Source organism: Lepidochelys kempii, chromosome 6 (genome assembly GCF_965140265.1).
Source record: "Lepidochelys kempii isolate rLepKem1 chromosome 6, rLepKem1.hap2, whole genome shotgun sequence".
Lineage (NCBI taxonomy): Eukaryota > Metazoa > Chordata > Testudines > Cheloniidae > Lepidochelys > Lepidochelys kempii.
Window position 1 is genome coordinate 87,074,858 of NC_133261.1, and position 13,064 is coordinate 87,087,921.

Below are 13,064 nucleotides of genomic sequence, written 5' to 3' on the forward strand. Positions count from 1 at the left end.
TCATCAAGTTGGGTCATTTCCAGCACGAATCCAGGTTTTCTCACCCTCCGCCCCCCCCCACACACAAACTCACTCTCCTGCTGGTAATAGCCCATCCAAAGTGACAACTCTCTTCACAATGTGTATGATAATCAAGGTGGGCCATTTCCTGCACAAATCCAGGTTCTCTCACCCCCTCACTCCCCTCCAAAAACCACACACACAAACTCACTCTCCTGCTGGTAATAGCTTATCCAAAGTGACCACTCTCCCTACAATGTGCATGGTAATCAAGGTGAGCCATTTCCAGCACAAATCCAGGCTTTCTCACCCCCCACCCATTTTTCCCGGGGACACACACACACACACAAACTCACTCTCCTGCTGGCAATAGCTCATCATAGATCATCACTTGATGATCACTTTAGATAAGCTATTACCAGCAGGGCAGTGGGGTGGGAGGAGGTATTGCTTCATGATCTCTGTGTGTATATAATGTCTGCTGCAGTTTCCACGGTATGCATCCGATGAAGTGAGCTGTAGCTCACGAAAGCTCATGCTCAAATAAATTGGTTAGTCTCTAAGGTGCCACAAGTACTCCTTTTCTTTTTGCGAATACAGACTAACACGGCTGTTACTCTGAAACCTGTCTTTAAATATTTAGGAAATGATTCAGGTCTCATTAATTAATCATGCTTATCCATTTTGTGAGGGAATGGAGGAGTTGGCACCTCCTTGTCCTCTTTTTCTCTATATATCCTACCCACCCCTCTTTATTCCTATTGTTAGCCCTTGTCTACACACAGAACTTGCACCAGTTTAATTAAAATTGGTCTTAAAATAATCAATTTAGTTATACTGGTGCAATTTAGTTATACTGGTGCTTGTGTGGTCATAATTAAACCAGTTTATAACAGCCTTATATCAATTTAGTTATGAATTAAGCCAAATCAATGTCAGTTGTAAACTGATATGTGTGTCCACACAGGATATTATGCTTAACTAAATCAATTTTAAAAATAATTTAAGTTAAACCAGTGCAAGTTTTCTGTGTAGACCGGTGCTTAACATTAATTGGGAATTGATTCCTTCTGTCTGATGGAGTGATTTGCGTGGGCTAGAACCCTGACTATTGTGTGTCTAATTAGTGGTATTATTGTGCACTTGTCTCACAAAAAGGAGGTCTGGTTTTGAAGCCTCTAGGATACATGGTGTAACACTCACTCTTTCTACAGCGCTGCCAATACCAGATATCCAGCACTATCAGATTTATTCAGTATTTTCTTTAATGTGAAATATAGTACTATTAATTCCCTTTAGACAGTGGAAGTCAGCAGCAAAGCAGGAACCTCCATTTCATGTCGTAAGTATTTTCTCTTAAACATACACATTCCAAAGCTGTTGCAAACAATAGAAGAAAGAGAAGAAACACTCATTAATGTGTTTTAGCTTTTAGACAAAACAAGAGTACAATGAGCAGTATGGATGAAATAGTCATTTGGTATAAAATCCAGTAGGGGCAAATGCTACCCCTATGCACTCAAATGTAATGTTAAAACTACTCCATGGTTTATTATAAAAGATCTTTATTTCCCCACCTAAAACCATAATAGGCCAAAATCAATGGGATGACTGGATTAGTATCTTGTAAACGGACAACTCAATCATATATTTAAAAACACATTCTGGGCAAAATGTTTAAGAAGACAGGCTGGCTTTGGATATGTCCAAATGGTACCTAAGTGTCAAAAGACAGAACCAGGGGTATGGTCTCACCCCAAAGTGTCAAAGTCCAATTTTCAAGACCTACAAACCATGATATGGCATTTCAGGAGGGCAACTAAGATACAATGGGAGATGTTTGCATAGTTCCTATTATAGATGCTATTAAAAATGATACCACCTGAACTTTATCATTGCACAGAAGAATCAAGTCTTGAGGGCAAGCTATGTTTGTACAACTCAGAAACAGATAAAATGTTTTCAGCCATATCCTCACCCCTGCTCCAGCTGACAAAGCAACTCCAAAGACACTTAATTGGCTGGTCCTTTAAGGATTCCCACCTCCATTGGGTATCTCTGGGGGTTTAGAGCCACCACAGCAGTTCCTACGTCACTCCACCCTTGGATATTGGCTCAAGGGCCATGTCCAGGGAAAAGGGGATGTGACAGGGTGTCCCTATGCTCTTGTGATCCCTGGCTCTTGGAACACCTCTTGGACCATGAGTGGCTAGCGTACATTTTTTTAAAATATCCTAGTTAAATTATACGCCTGTTTTCTTCCACGTGCTATTCTAAAAATCTTTAAATTGTTTGTGTTTAGAAGTACATCAGCTGTTAGATTTTTATGTCAATGAATAAGGTATAATTCAACCATGTGTGATTTTCCTTGATCCCTCATGAGCAGAGACAGTCTTATAGCTTGTTTTATACCAAGATGCTCCCAAACTTACCTTAAATGTGAATATAATGGGAACTGGTGGAGTTCTGAAAAGAAACAAGGAGAAAAAATTATTGTTATGCTAGAAGTTGTTAATGGCTGCCATCAAAATGATCTTTGATCTATAAACAATCACAGTCATAGTTAAAGCCAAGGGGTGTGTTAATCACCCTTCCTTCAGGCTCAATGGACGAACCAAGGAAAATATAACCCTTTATGCAATGATAGCTGGAAACAATAGGAGGCTACTGCCTAAAGCACTGGGCCACATGCCAAAGCCTAAGCAAGAATTATTCTCCGGAGATTAAGAGGGTTTTCCCAGGGACTGGTTGCAAATACAAGGGTTAAGGGATTGATTGTTTGCAGTTGTGTGTGTGCAGTCCCTGAATGACAAGGGAAACAGACAGCTTCTTAGGTACAGAACTGATTGGAGGGGCAGACGTAGAAATTGTGAGCAAGTAAATGGCCTGCTGCTATTTGTTTCTACTGTGTTCAGGGAAACAGAACTTTGTGTACATTTTTGTAAACAAACAGTATTACACCAAAGCATATATATGACTGGTATCATCCATTTTTCCTCCTAACAAAAGTAATCCTGCAAGGCCCTGAATATTGGCTACCCACTCTGGCTAGAGGGACAACATCATTTTCCCCTTCTGTTATCAAGATACGTGGTTGGAGGAACATGCAATATGTGTTTAAGAGATATTAATGCCAGTTGTAAGGAAAAGATAGAACATTTCCCTCTTCTGCATCCTAATAAACTAAATTCATCTGGCAAGTTGCCAGTAAGAGGAAGGAGCATATGAACAGTACAAAAACGTACGTAAAATGAATAACCAGAATCTATTTATTAAGTTAAATAGTAAGATTCTCGCTAATATAAGACGAAGCAGCACAAAAGCATAGCATTCACTTAACAAAATTAAGTTTAAGGTTAACCCCACGATACTCATACGGCTAGCTGGGAAGGGGGCACGGCGAGGTCACCTGGGAGACGTGTTGATTTCAGCTAGAGTTTAAAGTTGTTCCCCTGGCACAAATGGTACGACTTACCACTTTCCCTGTCCCTGTGGGTGGATGAAGCCCTGTAGCAAGAAAGGATTCTGGTCAGCAGAACATTTTGAAAGTTCAGGTGGTGAGAAGGCTGAAAATGTGAATGTGATGGCCATATTACAAAAAAATGACATAGGCATCTCCTCAAAGGTATTAAGTTTATCATTTCCCACAAATTTGCTATATCTCTTTACCACTATAGGTGAACTCCATCCCTGTGCAGAGCACAAGCACAGGGGCTCTGCACCACTTAAATTCCACTTACTCCCTATTTTGAGGAACTTAAGTTGTATATTGCATTTTGCTGGCCCTCTGCACAATGTTAAATTCACCTTATTTCCCAAAACCTCATTCAATAGATGCTTAGCTTTAGAACTGATTTCTGTATAAGTGGTAATTCTTTTTGCTATTAATACTACCTTTTAAACTTGTGGTTTGTTTACACCTTCCAGTTTGTTACAATTTCCTAGTTCCAAAATTTTGGGGTCATTAGGAAAGTCAATTCCAATAATAATAATAATAATAATAATAAATAATAATAATGTAGTTAAATATAAATCAGAAAACTGACTTAATTATGTTTTGGCCTATCTTATCTAGTTTACTTAAAGAATACAGTACAGTACATCAAAAGTTTTCAGCAATGCAAACTATTTCGACATCTGTTATAACAAGTAGATAGAAAAGGTTTCGGGGGTATATGCTATATTTATGTGAGTGAATGAGTGAGAATGTTATTGAGCATGTCTTGTAATAGCAGATGCCCTTGAGAACTCTGTCACAACAAAAAAGGGTTTATTGTTCATATTCAAATAGTTATAAGAACATAAGAATGGCCATATGGGTCAGACCAATGATCCATCTAGTCCAATATCCTGTCTTCCATCAGTGGCCAGTGCCAGATGCTTCAGGGGGAATGAACAGAATGGGTCAATTATCAAGTGATCCATCCCCTATTGCCCAGTCCCAGCTTTTGGCAGTCAGAGGTTTACATACACCCAAAGCATGGGGTTGCATCCCTGATCCTCTTTGCTAATAGCCATTGATGGACGTATCCTCCATGAATTTATCTAATCCTTTTTTGAACCAAGTTATACTTTTGACCTTCATAACATCCACTGGCAACGAGTTCCACAGATTGACTGTTGTGTGAAGTACTTCCTTATGTTAGTTTTAAACCTGCTGCCTATTAATTTCATTGAGTGCCCCCTGGTTCTTGTGTTATGTGAAGGAGTAAATAAAACCTCCCTATTCACTTTCTCCACATCATTCATGGCTTTATAGAGCTGTCTCCTATCTCCCCCCCCCTCCCCCGGCATCTCTTTTCTAAGATGAACATCCCCAGTCTTTTTAATCTCTCCTCATATGGAAGCTGTTCCATAGCCTTAATCATTTTTGTTGCCCTTCTCTACCTTTTCCAATTCCAATGTCTTTTTTGAGATGGTGCAACCAGAACTGTATGAACTCTTCAAGGTATGGGAGTACCATGGATTTATATAGTGGGATTATGATTTTTTTTTATTTTAGTATATATTCCGTTCCTCATTGTTAGCTTTGTGACTGCTATTGCACACTGAGCACATGTTTTCAGAGAACTATCCACAATGTCTCTAAGATCTCTTTTTTGAGTGGTAATAGTTAATTTAGACCCCATCATTTTGTACTTATAGTTGGGATTCTGTTTTCCAATGTACATTACTTTGCATTTATCAACATTGAATTTCTTCTGCCATTTTGTTGTCCAGTCACCCCGTTTTTGTGAGATCCCTTTGTAACTCTTTGCGGTCACCTTTGAACTTAACTATCTTGAGTAATTTTGTATCATCTGCAAATTTGGCCACCTCACTATTCACCCTCTTTTCCAGGTCACTTATGAATATGTTGAACAGTACAGATACCAGTACAGATCCCTGCAGGACCCCACTATTTACCTCTCTCCATTGTGAAAACTGACCATGTATTCCTATCCTTTTGTTTCCTGTCTTTTAACAAGTTATTGATCCGTGAGAGGACCTTCCCTCTTTTCCCATGATTATTACTTTACTTAAGAGCTTTTGGTGTGGAACCTTGTTGAAGGCTTTCTGAAAGTCCATGTTCACTATATCAACTGGATCACCTTTGTCCAAGTACTTGTTGACTTCCTCAAAGAATTCTAATAGATGGTAAGGATGATTTCCCTTTACAAAAGCCATGTTGATTCTTCCCCAACATATCGTGTTCATGTGTGTGTGTGATCATTCTGTTCTTTATTATAGTTTCATCCAATTTGCCTGGTACTGAAATTAGGCTTACCAACCTGGAATTGCCAGGATTGCCTCAGGAGCCTTTTTAAAAAATCAGCATCACATTAGCTATCTGCCAGTCATCTGATACAGAGGCTGATTTAAGAGATAAATTACATACCCCAGTTAGTAGTTCTGCAATTTCATATCTAAGTTCCTTCTAAACTCTTGGGTGAATACGATCTGGTCCTGATGACTTATTTTACTGTTTAATTTATCAATTTGTTTCAAAATCTTCTCTACTAACTGAGGTCAATTCCTCAGATTTGTCATGTAAAAAGAATGGCTCAGATGTCGGAATCTCTCTCACAACCTCTACAGTGAAGACTGATTAAAAGAATTAATTTTGCTTCTACAAGTTGTCTTCTTTGAGTGCTCCTTTAGCATTTGGTTCATTCAGTAGTCCCACCGACTGTTTGGCATGCTTCCTGCTTATGATGTACTTAAAAAAAATTTAGCTGTTAGTTTTTATGTCTTTTGCTATTTACTCTTCAATTTCTTTTTTGGCCTGCCTAATTATACTTTTACTTTTTGCTAGCCAGAGTTTATGTTCCTTTCTATTTTGCTCAGTAGGATATGACTTCCAATTCTTAAAGGATGTTTTTTTGCCCCTAAATGCCTTTTTTACTCTGCTGTTTATCCATGGTGGCATTTTTATTTGGGGGTATACATTTCATTTGAGCCTATATTATGGTGTTTTTAAATAGTTATCATGCAGCCTGCAGGCATTTTAAATACCCATTTTAAAATAATAGTGAGAATGGGTTTCAGACTCAGCCAAAATTCATCACTATTACAGATTGGGATATATGTCTATATCAATTTACACATTCCATTTTGATTTTGTGAACACCATGTCATAGTTCAACCTCCAATTTGAATGTAACCTTTATTGTGTCTTTGTAGCATTAACTTGACATCTAATGGACAGACTATGTCTGAAAAGCTGTGACAGAGCTATTGTGGGCCATCAACACTGAATGGTAATACCCTAGTGGACAACAGGGCCAATGACTTTGAATGACTCTATCCAGAAGCTGTGTGCGTGTCCATTTGTCTGTCCATTCTAGAAAATCCCCAGGAGAAGCAGAGGAGCAAGAAAAGGTGTCAGGCTGTCTTAAAAGAGAAATGCTCTCTACGCAAGAGAGCCATTTCATTGCCTGACAGAAGACCCAGCTAGAGAAAGTGGAGGCAGGAGGAACTTTGCCTTCCTTAAGGATGCTGACCAAACCCAGGAACTCAAAAAAGATGTTTGGATTGAGAGGGATTGACTTCAGAGTTTGTTTTCCAGAAATCTCTCTCTCTCTTGTGCTTTTAAGAGTAAGGTGTGTGTGTGTGTGTATCAAAGATTCATTTGCCACCCTGTGTTACTTGCTTTACTGCCATGTTGTACCTGTTGTATGTAAACAGAAAACACAGCCAGGTGGATGCTGGAGTGAACATGTCTAAGCAACTGGAGGGTCTCAGCAGAGCTGAGGCACTGACTCTGGACTATAGGCAAACAGACTCTGAGGTCCCACTGCTCAAAGAAGGCTGTCAGACATGAGGTCTACACCTGGGACTATGCTTCAGAGTATTAGAGCTAGGAACAAGTGATCAGTGGGGCTTATAAGCATGTGGGATTCAGTGGTTGGATCCAATCACAACTGACTGGAGTCTATCCAGAATGCAGGATTGGGACAGGTTGTGATAATCACTATTGAAGTTTCAGTTAATCTGATGATTCATTTACACCCACACAGATTGGGATTTCCCACTTCCTTACATGTCTCAGGCTCCCCTCACTTACCTCAGCTGTCTGCTGGGGATGGAAGTCTAGTGACATGTCACTCCTTCACTCCTGAGCCCATTCTTTTTTTTCCCTGATGATAGTTATTTTCAACTTTTTATTACATTTTAAAAATATCTATACAGAGGGAAAAAAATAATAAGCTACACATAGACTTCTCATAATATAGTAAACAATTTCTACCTAACCTTAGCTATACTTGAAACATTTAATTATATATAATATGAATGGTTAAAATCTAAATAAATTATTTATATTACAAAATTTACAAACAAAATTTGTTTATAAAAATCCAGTTAGTTAAAAAATATTTTAAAAGGTAAATAATGTAAGCAAAATTCAGAGAAAGGGATAGCGATGGGGAGGGAAGGTAGTAGGTAGAAAGGAGGGATAGGTGTGGGGGGCCCATGCATTTAATAAGATAATTCAGATACTTCCAGAAAAGCATCCCATATCTCTGAGAATTTTTCTTGAGTATTTCTTTTACGGTACACAATTCTTTCTATAGGGGCCAAGCTCACAATGTCTATGCTCCAGTCTTCAACTGTTGGTCGCTTTTAGGATTTCCATTTTTGTAGTACTAGTCTTTTTCATTCTGCTTGCTGCCTGAATAGTTGTAGAGAGGATGAGACTGTTACTTCATATGTGTCTTCTTAAATATTCCGTCACCTGCTTAGGTGATGATGATTCAGGACTTTTTGTATTGTAATCACAATGCATTCCATAGATAAGGGTTGCAGGCAGATACAAGCAGCATTCAAGAGGTTACAGTGTGTGTGCGGAGGGGAAAGGTAAACTGGAGATGTTAAATTCTGTTCCATTGAATTATGCGTGAGATGAAGAGACTGTGGAATTTTACGGTTAGTTCAACAGAAATGCTGTTTTTGAATTCCATAATACTTATTAATGCTCTATACCAGGTATGTGGGTGAAGAACTTGCAAGTGTGATGGATAGAGAAAATATTTGAGACTATTGCTCTAATGAGATCTTTGTTTTGCTGTCAATCTGTAATTTTCTATTATTGTCTTTTATTACTTGTACTGCTGAACTTCAACTTCAACCAAGAAGACATCCAGATCACAAGCCATAAGCTGAAGTCTGGGAAGACACAAGTAATATCACTTCTGAGATGCTTAAGGTAGGGTGATAGTATTACTGTACCATGATTGCATAGGCTCTTCCAGCTCTGACACACCAATCTCATTCCGGACAACTGGAAGTAGGGTGTTGTTCTGTGTACGTTCAAAATAGGTGATAAGATTGAATGCAGCAATTGTAGAGGTTTTGCACTATTGTTGGTTCCAGAGAAAGCCTTCACTTCTGTGTTAATGTCAAAAATCAACAATATACTTCAGAGCAAAGACTGGGACACTCAGTCTGGCTTTAGACCTGGTCATTCCCCTATAGACCAGTTCTTTACCTGGAGACAGCTTTTTGAGAAGATGGATGAATTTAATAATTCATGCGCAGCACTTTTTATAAACTTCATCAGACCATTGATTCAATGCATTAAGCACGTTTGTGGGGTCTGACAAGGTGACTTTGTATCCTTGGGAAGACAGCATAAATGACAAAAGAGCTTTATAATGGAACAGAAAGCTGTGTTTGAGTCAATGGTAAATACACTGTGTTTCCTACCTCCACAGGAGTTTGGGAAAGCTGTGTTTTGTCACCATCATTGTTCAATGTTGGCATCGACTGGTTGATGGATAAGCCAGAGGAGGTACCTTTTGGTGGCACTGGGTTGAACACAATTCTGTTTTGAGATCTCGACTATGCTGATGACATTGTCTTGTTGGCTCAGTTTGGTGAATTGCTGCAGTGGATGGCCAGTCTGGTCATGTTGGTCTGGTTATTAATCTGGATAAAACAAAGTCCTTGGCCATTACCATCAAGCAGCCTCCAGCTCCAGATTACGACCAGCTCAGTATCAACCTGTCCAGATGGGACATCAAGCAGGTGGCAATAGACAAATATTTGGGCAGAGTTGGAGGATGCTTGAAAGATGTGGACACTTATATAGCAGCAGTTGCCTTCTGCAGCCTCTCTGGGGAAATTGTGATGTCAAGTTTGCTATAAAGCTAAGGACCTAGAGAACCATGGTTATACCAACTCTGTTGTACAGCAGTGAAATGTGGGCACTGAGGAAGGCTGAAGAACATTGGATGTTTTTCGTTTTTCTCATCTTCATCAGTTGCTCCATATCAAGGGGCAGGAAAAGATCAAAAATTAGGATATCTTGAGCTGAACCTAGCAACTGCCTTCATCAGCTCTGGTTTGGTTTTGGCAGCTTTCTTGGTATGGACTTATTATTTGAAAGGAAGATGAACGAATTCTGAAGTGTGATTATCATCATGTGGGCACTGAAAACTTTATGGTGTGATCAGATTGCCAATGATGGACATAAACTGAATGTATAGCCAGATCACCTTCAGAACCTAGCCAGAGATCGATCTGGGTGCACTTGATCTGCAAGGAAACTACATCCCTTTGGGATCTTCCATGATGATGACTGCTGAACTACATCCTATTAAGCACTCCTTACTCAGGTGTTACTCAAAAAGACTTCCACTGAAGTCAGTGAAAGTTTTGTTTGAGCAAGAGATGCATGAGGATTGCTGGAAGAGTGGCCCCTAATGAGCAATATGCCAACAGAGAAGCTAGGTTCCTCCAAAGGAAATCTACTTTTTAAGATGTGCTATCATGAACATACCGACAGTGGACTGCTTTGGTGGGTGTAGGCTTTATCAGGCTTTAAGTACATTATGGGGCTGAATCTGGTCCCATTGAAATCAGTGATAGTTTTGCCACTATCTTCAATGGCAGCAAGATTGAGTCTTACATCCAGAAATACGAAAGCCTCAAACTAAAAAACAGTCATTCTGGATAGTAGATAGACAACAATGCTGGGGAAAAACTTCAGGACAAATCAGAAGAGTTGATCTCAACGTGACTGATTTAGAGACTTCAGTCATGAGGCTCTGTCTATTATGCAAAAATGAAACCAAAAAAACCCTTTATAGCTGCTGGCATCTAACTACAGGGTTCCTTATTTCCAGTTGAAGTCATGATTAGCACCTAACTTTGAAGGCAGTTCTGAGTCCCAACAGTACTTACTTTGCTTTAGCGATATTATCAGCTATAGCAAGGGAAATATCTGAATTTAGTTCTCAGCAGATGAATAAAGGGAGAATTGATTTTCAAATGTTTTATTGTATTATATGTTGGTTATTTTTATGTCTACACATATTATGTGATTTTAGGTGAATTGTGATGCTTTATATGCATAAATAAACTAAGATGTGGAAGGGAAGCCATTCACTGATGTGCAAATTATTCATGTCTTTGGCATTATTAACTTATACTGTCTAATTTGGAGGTGTAACTTGGTCTGCTGAATGATAGGAAAGAAACATCTCTCTCAATGAGTCAGTCCCTTTTATTTTCCATCAGACCTCACCCGTTTTTGGGAAAAACTGCCTTCCTGTTTCTCATTGCCCCATACAGATCTCCATGTGTGCGATGTTTCCTTTTTGGCATAGTTTCTGCATTTGTCATGGTACTGATACAGTAAAAAGTTGTTCTGAAGACTGGGTCTTGGTAAGGAAAACATCTAAGTGAAAATATTTTAAAATCACATAGAGGGCACATATCTCACTTATAAAACTGAAAATGCTGGTTTATGTTGCAATTTGGGTTACACAATCACATAGGGTTTTGTTTTTAAAAAGAAAGTAAAAATTATAGTGGGCCAGAGCCTCATCTGGTGTAAATCAACACAGTTCTATTGAATCTGATGAAGCTATGTCAATTTACACAAAATGAGGATCTGGTCCCCTGCATGTAGATGTCTTTTTCCCCCCTCACTCTATCAGTTAAGGAAAGGGTAATAATCAGCAAGCTGGAAGCAATTATGTGTGTGTATGGGAGGTGGGAGGTTAGTTTCATAATAATTAACTTGATTTTATTTCCTGAATAAAGCATTAGGAGAATGGAGCCTGCTGACTTGCTTGTTTTGTGAAAAAATAGTTGTTCAAATCTGTTTATAATAATTCATTTGGCAAACTATGGACAGACTCATCTCAGGCACACACTTCCCATTGATACTGGTGGAGTTCTGCTACTGATCTGGGCTGTAGGGGTGCAACATAGGGCAGAACTGGACCCAATTTGGCTCTCATTTACATTTGTGTAAATCTGCAGTAATTCTAACAAAATCAATGGAGTTATTCCTGATTTACACTGTTTTAACTGCAAGCAAAATTTGGCTGAGAGTGTTCAACTAAACATTTATAAGCTGCTTCTGGCAGCAAACAGGAATGGGGGAGGTGAAGAATATTCATAACAGATGCTTTGTGAGATTAGCAAAGACTTTCTTGTGACAATACAGTCTATTGGCACAGTCAGTCCTTTTGAGAGATGCTTTTTCTTTAAAAAAAAAAAATCTACTGATTTCCTCCCCCTCAATTTAATTCTTAGGGAATTCAATGGTGTTGAAAGGTGCTGATGGTCCTAGAGCCTGAAATTTTCAGTTTTGCACAAGTACAAGTGTCTAAACTATCCATATTGTCCTGCCTATGTACCTCAACACTGATCTAGAGTAAAATCTACTGACTGGCTTAGGGCAGATTATGGGATTTTAAGAATTCTAATAGATCTTTTTTTAAAATTTCTATAAACAAATATTTGGTAAAGTCCATTTTAATTATTGTAAGTTGTCCAGAGATTGAGATGGGAGCTAAAAGGTTGGAATAAATAAATACAACTGCAGTAAATCCAAAGGTCATGTAAATATAATTTGTTGTTTTAGCCCTTTCGGAAGATGTTTCTAACCATGTACATTACATTAACATCACAACCTAAACACACCTATTGGAATATAACTGTGTTTAAACACAGATAAGATTAAACTATGTGTTAGGGCTGGTCTGTACACATTTTGTATCAATTTAATTTAGAAATGGATATTGTTAAATCAGTGCAACCCCCTAGTGTCAATAAAATCATTCTGGTATAAAGAAAGGTATTTTATATTACCACAGCTTGTTCCTGTACAGAAATTTGTTTCTATGCAGATATATAGTTCAGTGATACAAAAATTGAATGTAGACGGGTCCTTAAACACTAGCCAACACCTCATGAAAGACTGCAGAATGTTTGGCTTAGAAACTACTCTTCCTTTATGTCAAATTTTATAGGGCTCATCAACACTGGCAAAGAATTCTTTGGTGAAATTTGGCACACAAAAAAATAACTAATTAATTTCCCATTAATGTTGAATCCTCAATTTCATTTTCTGTAAAATTTCAATGTTTTTTTTAACAGAGCCAAACACGTAAAATCATGCCTCAAACCAGTTTCACCATGGCCAAACTACACGTAAAAGCATGGTGCAAACCAATTTCAGTATTATAAATTTGTGCTTGGGGAGTCTGGAAAAGGTTCAAAAGCTTAATGCTTTTATCCAAATCTATAGAAGACCCCACCAGCTCATGTGGCCCCTCTTTCACCACACA

The 13,064-nt window shown here is 38.5% G+C and overlaps 1 long non-coding RNA gene across 1 annotated transcript in view; it reads right to left on the reverse strand.

Annotated features, from left to right (window-relative positions):
* Positions 1-1,296: 1,296 nt before the first annotated feature.
* LOC140913155 (uncharacterized) overlaps positions 1,297-13,064 on the reverse strand; it is a 39,592-nt gene continuing 27,824 nt past the window's right edge. The window contains exons 2-4 of the long non-coding RNA XR_012159486.1: positions 3,410-3,507; positions 2,433-2,466; positions 1,297-1,377 (exon numbers count right to left, since the gene is read on the reverse strand). This is a non-coding gene — a long non-coding RNA (uncharacterized lncRNA). The remainder of the gene's footprint in view (positions 1,378-2,432; positions 2,467-3,409; positions 3,508-13,064) is intronic.